General features: G+C 41.6%; 1 protein-coding gene across 4 annotated transcripts in view; it reads left to right on the top strand.

The window, feature by feature from the left end:
* NPNT (nephronectin) overlaps positions 1–15837 on the top strand; it is a 79772-nt gene that overhangs the window by 50915 nt on the left and 13020 nt on the right. The window lies entirely within an intron of this gene.

Genomic DNA, 15837 nt, shown 5'->3' with positions numbered 1-15837 from the left:
AGAAAGATGTCTATTCAGGTCCTCTGCCCATTTTTAATCAGATTAGTTGGGGTTTTTTGCTATTGAGTCGTAGGAGTTCCCTGTGTATTTTAGATATTAGCCCCATATCAGATATATTGTTTTCAAATATTTTTCTCCGTTCCATAGGTTGTCTTTTCATTTGGTTGATGGTTTCTCTGCCATGCAGGAGATTTTTCGTGTGCTGCAGTCCCACCTGGTTTTTTATTTTATTGCCTGTGCTTTAGGTGTATCATCCAAAAATTCATTGCCAAGTCCCACGTCAAGGAGTTTTTCCCTATATTTTCTTCTAGGAGTTTCATGGTTTCAGGTCCTGTGGTCAAGTCTTTAATCAATTTTGAGTTAATATGTTTATGTTATATGAGATAAGGGTCTACTTTCATTCTTTTGCATGTGAATATCCAGTTATTCCAGAACCATTTGTTGAAAAGACTGTCTTTTCTCCATTGAGTATTCTTGGCTGCCAGGTCAAATATCAGTTGATCACTGATTAGTTGACCATTGCACTATTGATTTTGTTGCATTGGTCTGTGAATCTGTTTTTATGCCGATACCATACTGTCTTGATGACTATAGCTTTACAGTATAGCTTGACATCGGGAAGCATGATGCTTCTTGCTTTGCTCTTTCTCAGGATTATTTTGGCTACTCAGGGTCTTTTGCATTAGCACGTTTTTAATAAGCTCTTTACGAAGACATTGCGATCATAGGTCACGCCTTGAACATGAATGTGACATAAAAACAATTAGCTGTACAAAGTATAAGTCAGATGTCTTTATTGTTAAATATCATAAAAGGCAGTCAACTGGACAAATTACAATGTATGTAGAAATGGAAGGAATATCACAAAGTCATATGGTAGATCTCATTTCCTGGCCAGTGTGAAAATTCTCCTAACATATTTAGATTTATTCAAAAACTCTCAGAGATGGGGAACCTAACTATATCACATCCCATATAACTTTTAATCTAATTGTTCATTTAATCAGGAAACATTTTTGAGTATGTTTTAGAATTTCAGGCCCTGTATTAGGCATTGGATTTACAAAGATAGAGCAGATGAGGTGTAATCTGGTGGGTACGATGGTGCCCAGAAGATAACTGGGGTACCGTGTTAACGAGGGAGATTAGAGATCTAATCAGCCTCTGGGCAGGAAGTATCGTGTGGGCGGGGCACAGAGCATGAGGAAAGGCAGGTACTGTAGTTCAGGGACAGCACACCAAAGGCACAGAGGTAGGAAGCAGGTTCGCATATGCAGTAACCTGCCCGTAAACCGGAGGGTTGAGGAGAAGACCAGACAGCTGTCCCTTGAGCTTGCTGTGCCCTGGTGGTTGGCTGTAGAGGACTGGAGCTAGATCAGATCAGACACTCCCAGGTTTTCAGTGGGTGAGTGGTAAAGGATGGTATCACCCATAGAGATAGAGGTTAGAGGTAAAGCAGCAAGTTTTGAAGGAGGAAGAGGTTGTTCCTCTTCCAAAATGTATAATTTTACAACTTGCAAACACTCCCTGTATTTATCTGTCACGTGTCACCGTGCTTATTGCTAGCCACCTTTTGCATTCCCTCCTCCTGTCCCCACTTCCCCTTTTCCCACTCCTCCCTGACAGAAACAGATTTTGCCCCCTTAGATAGAACACTTGAGCAAATTTTTTTTTTTTAACCACGAGAAAAGAACACCGACATTTGTGATTTTTTTAAAAGAGAAAATGCTTCTTTCTGCTTATATGTAACTCTCAAATTTCTCTTCTAGGTCCTTGTCCATTTAGAGAGAGATTGAAATTCTCTAATTCTGATATAGTTGTAATTGTGTATGTTCTAGGCAATAAATGTAATTTTTAGAGGAATCGTATGGTAGATCCAGTAATGTGTTTTATATGCACATGTTTTATTTGAAAATGATATTTTTGTAAGCTTTCTTCTCTTTGCCTTTCTTCTGCCCTCCCTTCCTTTCCTTTGTTCTCTGTCTCTGCGGTGTCTTTCTTACTCCTCTGCTTTGTTTTGTTCTCATCTCTTTGTCATCATACAGTACGATGTTTATTCATGGTGCTGAAGTAAGGATAGTGCTTATATTTTTCTGTTGCCTTAAGATAGGATCATAAAAACTTGGCAATTTAATATAAAAACATAGATATCAACATCTTTCTGAGTCTTTTAATATTTTCTCTTTTTAAAAAGTGTATCTTTCTTGGGGTGTCTGGGTGGCTCAGTTGGTTAAGCGTCCAGTTCTGGATTTTGGCTCAGATCATGATCTCAGGGTCGTGAGATGGAGCCCCGGGCCAGGCTCCATGCTGGGTGTGGAGTCTGCTTGGGATTCTCTCTCCCTCTCCCTCTGCCACTCCCCACTCGCTGGCATTCAGTCTCTTTAAAAAAAAAAAAAAGTATGTCTTTCTCTCCATTATTCCTCTCTACATCAACTCTATCAACACGCATATGAATTAAAAGTAACATGAAAGTTCACCAGGAGAATTTAGCAGGATAAGATTGGGGAAACGTGGAGTTTTGACGATGTTTGAGAGCGCTCGTTCTAAGACAGTGTGATCTTAAAGACGTGCCCTGGGAAGAATTCCCTTGATCGGATGCCAAGGTGGCCTCACGCCACAGATAGCAGTCCTGACTCTGGACTCTGCTCCCCCAAATCCGATTCCACTCCTGGTCATCTTCAGCTGTAGCGCTGCTGAACATTAGTGTGGACGAGGGCATTTTGGACACTTCTTAATTTACTGTCTTGTGATTATAGCATGTTTTCTGAATAAGGGGAGGGTTCTAAGTTTTTAATTCAGGACAATCACCTAGTGTTTATTCACTGTGAAAGCAGAAAGGAAACTTAGCACGAATTTATTTCAACACTATTTTCATCGCTTCTGGCAAAATAATTTCTTAAGCCATCCTTATTCTCCACGGGTCTGAGACTAGAATTTGGCTCTCCTCATTTCATGAATGTTCAGGTGATGTTAGTGACAGCCACTGCTGGGAAGTGTCCAAACAGCCCTATACTTCAGTTGGATTTTTCTTTACATTGAAAAATACATGTTTGTGTAATGGAAGAGGTTGTGAAACAGAGCTTTTCTTTATAATGTGTGTGTACGTGTGTAGTTATGTATTGTCCCCCCGAGGAGGACTAAAGATATTTTAGGAAATCAAGGAAAGCAAATCAAGGAAATCAAGGAAAAGGACATCAAGGGAGAAAACGATAACACAAATACATCTCTAACCCAGACTTCTCCCCAAATACCAGACTTGGATATCCACCTGCCTGTTTAACCTTTCCAGTTAGATGGAAATATGTGTGTCAGACTCCGCAAGTCTAATTGTTTCTGATTGTCGGCCCAAACACATTCTGCCCACAGCCTTTCCCACCCCAGGAGACGACACCTCTGTCCTACCAGTTGCTAAGGCCAAAGAACTCCGAGTCCTTGTAAATTATTCTTTTTATACCCACATTCAATCTGTATGGAAATGCTGTTAGCCTTACCTTCCAATTCTGTTTCAAGCGGGAGTGCCTCTCGCCATCTCCCATGCAGCCTCCCCGACCCAAGCCCTGCTTCCCGGGGAGCGCAGGTCCAGATTCCTTTATCCAGATGAGCTGTGGAATACAGAATTTTTCAGAGTTTAGAAAAGCAATAAGATACATATGTATACGGAAACAGATTCATGTTTCTACAGTGAAAGATAGGAGTATTTATGCTAATTTGGCTGAGTGACAGAAATAGCTTTCAGATTCCAGCATTCTGAGTGCGGAACCCTGGACCTGCACCACAGGAGCCCTTGGCAAGTCTCCCTGCCTCCACGCTGGCCCTTCCACCGTCCCCTCTCACCCCAGGGACTAGAGGGGTCTTTGAGAATAGAAAGGAGACATCAGTGTGGAAAGCTGTGCGTCAGCAGGCGCTTGGCTCCAGGGGAAGGTAACCCCTCCCGGTGTCTCACGGAGTCCTACGGGATCTCATCTCCTTACACTCTGCCCTCATTGACTCCACTCCAGCCTCCTCACTGATCCTCAGACTGCTCCTGGATTAGGACTTCTGCTCCAACCGTTCCCTCTCCCTGGGACACCCTTCCCCCAGCTCTCAGCTTGGCTCACTCTCTCACTTCTTTGCACAAATGTCAGCTCACCAGGGAGACTGCCCTGACACCCGTGTGCAACACCGTGACCCCTGCCAACCAGCACCAGCACACCTTGCTACTGCTTTTCTCTTTTCAATACCATTTATCACCTTCTAATGTGCTGTCTTATTTACTTACTTACTGTGTCTATTGCTGGATCTCCCTACTGGAATACAAATTTTTTGAGGACAGGGATCTTTGTTTTGTTCATTGGTGTGTCCCAAGAACCTAGAATAATGCCTGGCATGCCGTAATTGGCCTTTGGACATTATTTGTGGAACAAAGGAATGAATAGATCACTCATAGCATTTTAAAATAAATTATCAGCATGTAATCGAATTTTCCATACAAAAGCTAGTTTGATATAATGACACATTTAATCTATATTTAAGAATTAAAAACTATTCTTTTCTAATTGTTCCTTATTTTTTTACTGTGGTGCTTCCACCATTTTCGCCTCTTTCTTACACCCCTCCTCCTTTCTTTTTAGAGATTGGCGTTCTACTCAGTGGATTATTAAATCTGAAAATGTGATGATAATAAGAAGGCAAATGATGTCAGTGTAGATATAATGTCTCAAAATATGTATTTCCTAGCTTCTGAGACTAGCCCAAATATTTTTTCCTTTATACTTTTATTATTTGAAAGTTTGCCTATATGAAGGTATGCACGTTTTTTAATATGAAAAGGATTTAAGAAACAGCCCCTTAAAACATTTCTCGTAGGTGTAAACAAAATATCGTTGAAGCTGGAATTTTCGTCCTTTTACTGCTACAAATGAAAGGGGCTCAAAACAAAAAATTAAACTTCAAATAAGTGATCCAGATGGAATGATAATGCAGCCTTTTCACATTTTAATTTGGGGCCTAAAAATTTTTATTTAAACCAACATCAATTAATTACCCAAGTGTGATGTCCTTACAGGGTTTTAAAGAAATCATCCCAGCTATATCCCAAATCTCTATGGGTGACTAAAGCCCTTTACAATAACCCATATTACTGTAGGGATAGTCTTTCTCATATTTGATCTAAGTTCTTGAAATTACAGTTTCACCAGTGCAGCATTGTCAGGTGATTGTGGCTGATGGACACAACTGGTCAGTGTCTCCAGACCCTATACTCCATGTAGTCAAAGGACTCTCTGGAAATTACTCAACTGTCTCTTGTTTGGGCTCAGTAATTTGTTTCATAAACCTTTTCTTAGAAAGACTGTTTTTCAAAGAAAGAAAGAAATACTGTTTTTCAACCCACTTAGGAATCTTTTTGGGTTGCCCTTTGAACATCGTTCATTTTTCAAATCTGTCTCAAATGATGGGGTCCAAAGATATGTAACAGTCACATCTGACCCAATATTGACTATAAGCGGAATTTCTTTAAACATGTTTTTCTAATCTATGTCATTTCCCTCTGTTGCCAAGTATATTATATTGTGGGCAGCCATTAATTTCCCAGATGTTTTTCCCTGAAACAGTCACACAATGGCTGGTACATAGTAGGCATTCAAAAATATTTATTGAATAGAATGAAATAAGATGTTAGGATCAACTTTTTCTCAATCTAAGTTATTCTTCAAATACTTGAACTAGCCAAATTTAACATGTTGATTCTAATAGTTTGTCCCCTAATGACGAAAGTTATTTCAGATTATGGTCTTTCTCTTATCCCGATACAGTTTAGCAGTCATTGAAAACAAACATTCTCTAGAAAACTCTAATATATCTCTAAATTTTGAGCATGATGTAGGGAAATAGTGAAAAGGCATCACAAGGAAATATGAAAACAAGGTTGAGGCATGTGAAACTGAGGCGTTTTTAACTCTGCTGAGGAGAGAAAACATCGAACCAGAAGATCCAGTTTGGATCCTCACCTCTGTGAGTTACGTGACTTTGGACAAATTACTGCGCGTCAGCTCTCATCATGGTTTCTGAGACCAGTGGGTTGATCTTGGACTCTGGACGAGTCTGGTGGAGGGGAGTGGTCAGGGAAAGCAGAAAGACTTGGAGCAAGAAAAGCCGATTGAATTGGTGGGACGCCTGTTTGGACACCAGAGATAGGCTGCAGGGAATTGCTAACAAGTTGGAGACCGAGCACCAAAGACAAAAATCTGGCAGCAGAGCTGGTAGGAGCTATCCCAAAGCAGAGAAAATAAGAAGCACTTTATGTAGAAGCCGAAGTAAAGGAACTTAGGGGGGTTGCATTTCTAGTCTAGCAATACAATGAAATACTATGCAGCGGGGTTTTTTGAAAAATATTTAATGCCTTGGGAAAATACTGATGTTATAAAAAAGGGTAAGTGAAAAGAAGATACAGAACTGTATGTATCATTTGACCCCAACTATGTACAAAATACATGTCTACATATGTCTGGATGAATATAAGAGTTTGGAAGGAAAAAGAGCAGATTAATAATTGTGAATCTATCAGTTTGTGATATTTGGGGTGATTTTCCTTGTCCTTTTATTGTCCTCACTCAGTGATATTTACTCTTCCCATTCCCACTGCTGTTGGTCACTGTAGTTTATTCTAGGAGCGATTCCTTAGGGGAGGCGTCAGTGGTCATAGAATCCCACTTTCCCAGGAAAAGAGTGAGCTGTGTGATTTGAAAAAGTACCCCACAGAATTCTGATTCTCAATCGTATTTATTTTATTTAGAATATGCTGGCTTTTAAAAATGCATTAAAGATTTTATTAACTTCTAACTTTTCGAAATTGTCTTTACAATTGAGTGTGTCGGACATGTCCAGTTTTCGCTAGGAGGCTCAGATTACTGCAAGGAGTAGAATACCACTTGGACTAGGAAGCAGATTTTTTTCAAACTGTTGTCAGAAGCTCGTTTGAACCAGAGTAACCCAGGATGCTTATTTGGGATGTAGATTCCTAATCCCTACCACACATTTCCTAAGTCAGACCTTCTAAGGAAGTACTTCCCTGTCTTCCGTGTGTATACCACTCACACGGAACTTCGTTAAAGTGAAAATTCTGATTTGGTGGGTCTAGGATAGGACCTGAGATTCTGCATTTCTAACAAGCGCACAGGTAATGCCGTTGACCTGCTGACCGCACTGAACAGCGGGGCTCGCGAGGCCGCAACGGCAGCTCCGGCCAGCAGCGCAGCGTCTTGACTGCAGACAGAACCAGCCAGACGTGGAACGTTTCAGATGTAGCAGTTGTGCCTAAAATGTGCCATGGAGCATCTGGGTCACTTAAGGAAGAAAAGTGTTGCGGAATAAAGATTAGAGAATACGATGTAACGTGTATCCGGTGCTCTTAGGAGCGGCCTTGTCAGAGAACAGGCTCCCGGATCGCTTTGTTATTCTAGATCCTGAGAATGTGCTGAAATTCCAGGTATCAGGCAGTAAAAAGAAAAGTCTCCGTTTTAATGACTGCTGGTCTGCTTGTGCTGGGTACGGTTTCCTTCTCTCGTCTTCCTTCTGTGGATCTTACAGTCTCTGGCTGCTGTGATCACATCGTTTGTCATAAAAACAGGATCTCTCTTCTGATGCTGTGTGGGAATGAGTAAAAAGGTTGTTTCTGCTGAGGGGTGAAAAGGTCTTCAAACTAGTTTGCTTTCTGGTCAACCGCAAGGCCTACAGGGACCCTGAGAAGATGCCTGGCATCTCCTTGGAGACTCCATTTCTGCTAGTGTTTTGAATGAGGGAGTCGTCACTGCTTACAGGTCAGGATCTGGTGCTATGAATTCTGAAAGTTTTCAAGATTTTTGATTTATATTTAATTTGATTTGATGGTAGCTGGTAAGGAAAAAAAATAGTTCTCTCTGGAAGGCACAAATTGAATTCTTGGTGAATGTGACCAAAGTCAGAAATCAAAAATGCTTTAAGTTGTATGCACATTTGCCTGTAGTGTCGTAAGGAAAAGTATTGTGCCCGTAGCCACTCTGTGATTTGGGGCCTGTTACAGAATCTTCCTATGCCTTCGTTTCCTCGTCTGTAAGTGCAGTTAATGATAGTATCTACCTCACTGAGTTGTTGTGGGCGCACATAAGACTTTTACAATAAGAACTTACTACACGGTAGCCATTACTGCTTCCGTTGCTGTTGTTGAATTCACTTATATAGTAATGATACCATTTCCTACTTAACTCATAAAAATACAGCCCCATTTTGTGTTCAGTTCCGAGTCTATATTTTTATGATGCTTTTTATTATGGTTCATTGTATTTTAATATTTTCAGCTAACCAGATCCTTTTGAACCAAATCGATTTGCTAGTGTGAGCTATTGGGTGAGCAGAGAAAATACAATGGAGCACTAGCTACTTAACATGTCCTTTACTCTTTGCCAAATAACTGGAATGCCCTGTTTCATTTAGGTGTTCATAGTAACTTGGTGAACAGTTGTGATGTTAAAAGAGATACAGGATCCCCTCAACTTCTTTGCTGTGCAAATGGTGACAACAGCCTTTTGAGAGATGAGTCTATCTAGGTGGGAAACATGTTACAGGATGTGGCTGATAAGTACCCCAAATAAAAGCTGTTTTTCCTTCAAAGTGATTTCTTTGGCCTGAGGGCGTTGACACGTGTCCCGCACAGCAGGTGCGCAGCCCCCGCCCTTGTCCATACTGGCTCAGTCCAGCAGCAGCTGAGATCAGGAGCGCAGGTCCTCTGCTCGCCCCCTGCTCTGGCGTGCTCCTGACAGGGATACCCTTCATGGTTTCCTCTCGCTTTAGAAGAGGGAAAAGGAACAGAACCTGTCAGGTGTTCTTTTGCTCTGGAAAAGTTGTATTCTCACCCTTATGGTCATACTTAAAAAAAGAACCATCTTTTAGACTTTCTGTTCTCCTGGGATTGGTCCAGGCAGTGCTTTGAGCTGTTCTGAAACTGTATTAAAGGAGAAGTGGGTGAGCCATGTAATTGGGCTCCGTATTGAGTACTGGAGGGATGTCTATGCTCCACCTTTCACCAGAGATTTAATTTTCTCCAGCTCTGCTCTCTACTCTCAGCCCAAAGCGCTGTTGTTTGAGCATTTTAGATTCTTCCTGTGGGATGAAAGCTTTGGCAGACTAGGGCTTATTTCTGTGGAGCCCAGAAACCCTTTTCTCTTTGCTAGTAATCAGTATATGGCTAAGAATTTTCTCTAATGTGGTTAAGGAAATTTCAGAAACTCCTTCCCAAGCCTTTTATTTGCTTCTCTCTGGTCATTTAAAGCTATAATGCGTATGCTGTTCATCTGGAGATGGAAAGAGAGGGCCGGGGGTGGGGAGAGAGGGGCAGGAGACCGCCTCATAGAACCCGTCATTCATCCCCACTCTGTAGTCTCTCAGAATCCCCTAGGTTTTGTTTCCAGAAAGACCCTTCAGAATATTAGGAGAGTTACATATGCACCATTCTCTTCCACTGAACCAAGCCCTAACCACAGAAACATTTTAAGACAGTGTTACCTTTAATCTTTTAGTCTCACAACAAATGCCAGAACTGGCCTAGGTAACTCATGGTAGCCACCCTCGAACAGAAACGGAATTTGCGAAGCTCCCTTGAGTAAAGAGTGCTTCCATTTTGCTACAGTTAACTTCTTAGGAAGAAGTCTGGCAGCGGGAGGCGTGTAAGATAATATTTATGTTTACTTCCCTGTGCTTACTCCTAATGCTTTTTGGGTAAGAGTATAGTTGACTATTTGGGAAACCGCATTTATGAACACAAGCTGTATATTATGTTCCTGGGGAAAATGTATTTAATAGAAAATGCTGGGCCAAAGTATCTTTTTAAAGAGATTTCCTGCTTATTCATGTGGCCGATTCTTCTCATGGGCTCCAGGGCCCTCCAGCCACCAGGAAAGAGTACCAGGTCCCTAAGCACAGTCCAAGCCCGTTTTTATCCAGCTGTCTGCACCTTCCCTTTGTTTAGTTCATGCGTAGGCCGTAAGCAGCATGGGGCAAGTGATATGTTTTGGTGGGTAAAACATTGGCCAATGGAAGGAAGAAAATTTAGGAAATGAATCTTTTAAAGAAAACATATGAACAGTCTTTAGTTTGTTAATTTTGATCATAATCGCTCTCTGACGTCAACTCCCCCCCCCCGCCCCATTCTCCACACTACAGCCAGAACGTTGCACCTGACATGAAATCTTGCAAAGGCTTCCAGCTTCTACCAGAATAAAACCCCAAATCTCTACAGGGCTTTAATCTGCCCGCATCTGTCCCTAGCTTCATTTGGTGCCCTTCCTCCTGCACCCTGTCTCTCCACCTGACCTCTAGAGCTAGAAGTTCCACAGCCTTCCATTCCCTAGGGCACTCGCTCACAGTAATGAGCACTGGCTGCAGCTGGGTGTGAGCATCACCTCTCAGAGATCCCGCCTCTGCCCTCCCCCCTAGCTTAGCCAGCCCCCAGGCCCCACCCCCACGCTCACACAGCCTCCTTGTCTTTAAAGCATTCATTACCTGGGGAAGTTGTTAGAGATCTGTCTTCACTTCTAGAAATTAGACCTCCTGAAGGCAAGAGTATGCACATTGCTTCACAAGTTTTTAGCCCAGTGCCTTGTACCCTGTGGATTCTGTTTGTTGACTGACTGCATTAAAAAGTGGGTAGAATAGAGGCAGGATGGATGGACAGAGAGTAGAGGAATTGTATTGTTAGCATTTCTCCTATCCTGGTTTTAATCTCTAAAATTATACCATTCTAAGAATTAGTGGTCCAGTTACTACACAGTATCAGATATGTGTTTTTATAAAATAGGTATATTGCATATTTAAAGTGACTGTTCGCTAAAATACAAAGCAGGGAAAATAATTAGAAAAATCATGTACAAGTGTTTATCCTGGTTATGCTTCTATTTTTAGGCAAGACTAGTCATTTATTTTATTTATTATTTATAAAAGATTTTGTTTGTCAGAGAGAGAGCACAAGCAGGGGGAGCAGCAGGCAGAGGGAGAAGCAGGGTCCCCATGGAGCAAGGAGCCTGATGGTGGGACTCGATCCCAGGACCCTGGGATCATGACCTGAGCCAAAGGCAGACACTTAACTGACTGAGCCACCCAGGTGTCCCTACTAGCCATTTATTTTAATTAACATTTTCTACATTGATTAAAATAGTTCCCTGGAATCAAAGATTATGTTCAAATTCACTAATATATTTCAATTTCATAGCCTCACATTTAATAACAGGTACGAAGACTCTAATCAAAGTTCTCTTTGAGGGGCCTGAGTGGCTCAGTCGGTTGTGATATAGTATTACGAAAGACAAAGCAAACCAAACAAATGGGAAAACATCACTTTCACTTCCAATACTCAGACAGCCCTCAGTAGCAATATTGGTGTATTTCTTTTTTTTAACTGAGGTGTAATTGACCTACTGCTACTTTATATTAGTTTCAGGTATACACACCATGATTTAATATTTGTATGCATGTTGAAATAATAACCACAATAACTCCAGTTAACACCCATCATACTTTGTTACAAAATCTTTTCTTGTGATGAGAAATTTTAAAGATTTATCCTTTTAGCAACTTTATGCAATGCAGCATTACTAGTAATAGTCACCATGCTGTACATTGTATCCCTATAACTTATTTATAACTGGAAGTTTGTAACTTTTGAGCCCCATTTGCCCACCCTTCACCCCCTGCCTCTGGCAACCACCAGCCTGTTCTCTGCATCTACCAACTTGTTTCTGTTTTGAGGATTCCGCATGTGAGCCAGACCTTGTGGTGTTTTACTCTGACTCGTTTCACTTGCCGTGCCTTCAGGGTCCTTCCGTGTGGTCACAAGCGGCGAGATTGCCTTCCTTTTTATAGCTGAATAATACTCCTTTATGCATATACATACCACCTCTTCTTTATCCATTTGTCTGTGGACACTTCGGTTGTTTCCAGATCTTGGCTGTTGGGAATAATGCTGCAATGAAGACGAGGGTGCTTATATCTTTCTGAATTAGTCTTTTTTATTTTCTTCAGATAAATACCCAGAAATGGAATTGCTGGATCATGTGGTGATTCTAGTTTTAATTTTTTCAAGGAACCTCCATACTGTTTTCCAGAGTGGCTGCACCAGTCTGCATTCCCATTAACAGTGCACCAGGGCTCCCTTTTCTCCACATCCTTGCCAACACTTGTTGTCTTTTTGATTGCAGGCGTCCTCACAGGTGTGGGATGATACCTTATCAGGGTTTTGATTTCCATTTCCCTGATGACTGGTGATACGGGGCACCTTTTCATGTACCTATTGGCCTCTGTATGTCTTCTTTGGAAAAATGTTCTGCTCATTTTTTAATTGGATTTTTTTGCTGTTGAATTGTAGGAGTTCTTTATATATTTTGGGTAATAACCTCTTATCAGACATGATGGCAGATATTTTCTATTTAGTGGCTGGCCTTTTCATTTTGGTTATGGTTTTTAGTTTGATATTGTCCTACTTGTTTATTTTTGCTGTTGTTGACTTTGCTTTTGGAATCAGATCCAAAAAAATCACTGTCAAGACCAATGTGAAGGAGCTTATTACTGACTATATTTTCTTCTAGGTGTTTTATGGTTTCAGATTTTACATTCAAGTCTTTAATCCTTTTTGAGCTCATTTTTGTGTATTGTCTGAGATAGCAGCCCAATTTTCCCAACAGCATTTCTTGAAGAGACTATCCCTTCCCCATCGCATGCTCTTGGCTTCTTTGTGGTAAGTTAATTGACTGTGTATGCGTGGGAGGGGGTGTTGTTTTTGTCACTCTTGTTTCTAGTCTGTTCTTTTTTTTTGCTTGTTTTTCTTGTACATGGCTGAGATTATACTGCTTGAATGACTTTTTCCCACTACTTATTTCACTTAGTATTTTCACATAAACTGTAAAATATGCCAGGGAGCGGGGTGGTGAACCTTCTCTTGACACTTAGTGGAACCCTCTTAGCAATCCATAGCAGTACGTGTGAGAAAGAGATGGCTGAGCAATTTGGCAGAGTTTCAGAGTAGAGTACACAGAATTGTAAGAACTAAGCGCTTCTGAGCACGTCAGGTCTCTAAATTCCTTGGAATGTTTCCCAATGAACTGTAGTGAAGGTGTGCTTGATCAACTGTTGCTGAAGCTAGTATTTTAGGCACTTGGTTTCCAAGAACTATTAAGGAAACATCTGGCACTTTGCAAATTGTTAGATGACTACTTCTTTGAGTTGCTGTTTTCCAAGTTTGTGATCTCCTCCCTTCCTTTCTCTTCAACCTCATCCCACATCACTTTCCCCATTTCTCAGCATCCTTCCTGCAGGCACCATGAATGCCTTTCGCTAAATATTCCAAGCACCTTCTTTGTAATTGCTGTCTGAAGCACTCCGTCTTCCCCCCCCCAACACTTTGCTTTTTGCTGGAAGTTTCCACATTCTTTCCTTCTTGGTCTAAATGGTGCTTCCTTAGAGCGGTTCCCCCTTGATCTCCCTTAATGACCAGTATATTGTTGTGAGCAGAAGACACCCTCATTATATAATGCATGCAATGAATAGTTTAAGAACACTTCTAATAGGATGTTTCTAAGAAGGAAATTTGCAAGCTGTGTTCACACTGTGTTATATCAGTGATGGAAGTGATACCCACTAAATAAGCAGGAAGTGTTTAAGTACATTTGTAGCACAGGGGTTTCTAAGAACACATCTTGCAAGCACCATAGGGAACAGTGTTATGTAGGTGGAAACTGCACTGAATGCAGGTGACATCCATTCTAGAAAGAATGAAGTGATGAGTTCACTTATAACATGAGTGTTTCTAAGACAGCTACTTGCAAGCTTCCTATGACAAGTGTTATATCAGTGACTGGAAGTTATCCCCGTGTTGTAATATGTGTATTACAGTGGTAAGATCACCTGTGATAAGGATGCTTCTAAGAACAGCAACAACAAACAGGCCCATGGTGCCAGAAAACCTTTGTACAATCCTCCCCCTGTACACCAAGACTCTATTTACCATTTAACAGTCCTTCAGCTCGAAAAAAGGGGGCTGACAAACTGACATAATGTAGCACCATCACATGGGCATAGAAGATTTGAGCTGTTCCAGAGATAATTTGTATAAGTTCAACAGAACAAAAAATGATTGTTCTATAGAATTTTTTTTAAAGATTTTATTTATTTATTTGATAGAGAGACAGCCAGCGAGAGAGGGAACACAAGCAGGGGGAGTGGGAGAGGAAGAAAGGCTCCCAGCAGAGGAAGCCTGATGTGGGGCTCGATCCCATAACACCGGGATCACGCCCTGAGCCGAAGGCAGACGCTTAACGACTGAGCCACCAGGGGCCCCAAGTTCTATAGAATTTTTTTAACTTTCTCTATATCACAAGAAATGAAGCATGTTTACCTACAACTTTATAATATTTCTAGTAAATAAGAGGCAGTCTCCCTCTTAGAGTCCTAAAGGAAAGCTGTAAATGGACGTCATTGCCATGAGTCATTTGGGTGTACAAGAAGGTAGCCAGTTCCCTCACCCCAGGGCACCTGTTATGACGGTGTGTCCCTAGAGCTTGTCTGTTGACCAGCTTCTCTTCTCCCATCCCTTTCAGGCTGGGTATACGTGAGTGTATGTGCGGGGAAGGATGAGTCTCTTCACTGTTTGTGGACTTTTGAAACAAAAAGGGAAAAACTATAAAAGCAGTAAGCTAAAAAAAAAAAAAATCAGTGCAAATATTATGAGATTGTTACTTAATTTAAAAAAAAATCTTGTTAAAAATAACAGGAATAGTGTTGAAAAAGAACCCTCTGACTGATATCTGTTCTTTGGCATTTGACATCTTTTACTCCCTGCCTTATAAAAATATAGTTAATGAAGTTCTGGCAAAGAAAAGGGAGTAGCCCTGGTCTTTGGCCAGGAATTCCCGTTCACTGACATTCCCACATACTCCCCGCCCTCCAACCCAGTTAGCCTTCAGGACATCCTCTGGGTGCTTCCTTCGCAGCCCTCATCAACACTTAGAATTGTAGTGTGGTTTCATGTTTAGTGCGGCTTAACGTTTGCCTCTCTAGGCAAGCTCCCGGAGGGTCAGGTCCCTGTGGGTCTTGTTCACCCTTTGAGCTGTCTCCTTGGCCCACCATGGTGCTTGACATTGGGGGCAAATATACATTGAATAACTAAAGCTTTAAATGACTCCATTTTTTAAAAAATGGATTCTTAAGCTCTGTCCCAGTTGGTTCATTTGAGGAAAAGGGTTGACGAAATATGAGTTTCTGGTAAGATATTCACATTCATGCAGTAAACACTTATTGAGAGCCTGTCACCAGGTCGAGCCCGGGAAATGCCACATGAATAAGGCATGGTTGCCGCCCTCCAGGACCCTCAGAAACTAGCAGAGAGACCCACACATGTATGTGAATAGTAACTGCACTTCGCTATGGAAGGGTGTACTAGGGAGGTGTTCACGTGAGCCTTTGGAGAATACAAGGGGGAAGGATTTAATTCAGCTGGGGCGTGAAAGTTTTCAGCCAGGCATGACAGTCACATTGGGTCTTGGATGAGAGGGGAAGTTTGGCAAGTTAATTAGCAGGAATTAGAGGATCCCAAGCTGGGGATGGGAGCAGAGATATGAAAATGAATAGCATAGTTTGGACAGTATTTGTGTGTTTGGGGGCTGGGTTGTGAATGCTGCAGCAGGGAGCCTGGATTTGGGATTGAAGGAGCCAGGGAAGCTGGTTGTAGTAGGAACTGTAGGTGCATGCTGCAGTGGGCGGCCCTCACTGGGGGGGAGTTGATGCTGTGGTTAGAAAGTCAGACCATTCACGGCACGTGCAGACATTTTCTGTTAAAAC

This window comes from Ailuropoda melanoleuca, chromosome 11 (genome assembly GCF_002007445.2).
Source record: "Ailuropoda melanoleuca isolate Jingjing chromosome 11, ASM200744v2, whole genome shotgun sequence".
Lineage (NCBI taxonomy): Eukaryota > Metazoa > Chordata > Mammalia > Carnivora > Ursidae > Ailuropoda > Ailuropoda melanoleuca.
Note: the sequence above shows the minus strand (reverse complement) of the source record. Positions and strands in the feature narration are given on the sequence as shown.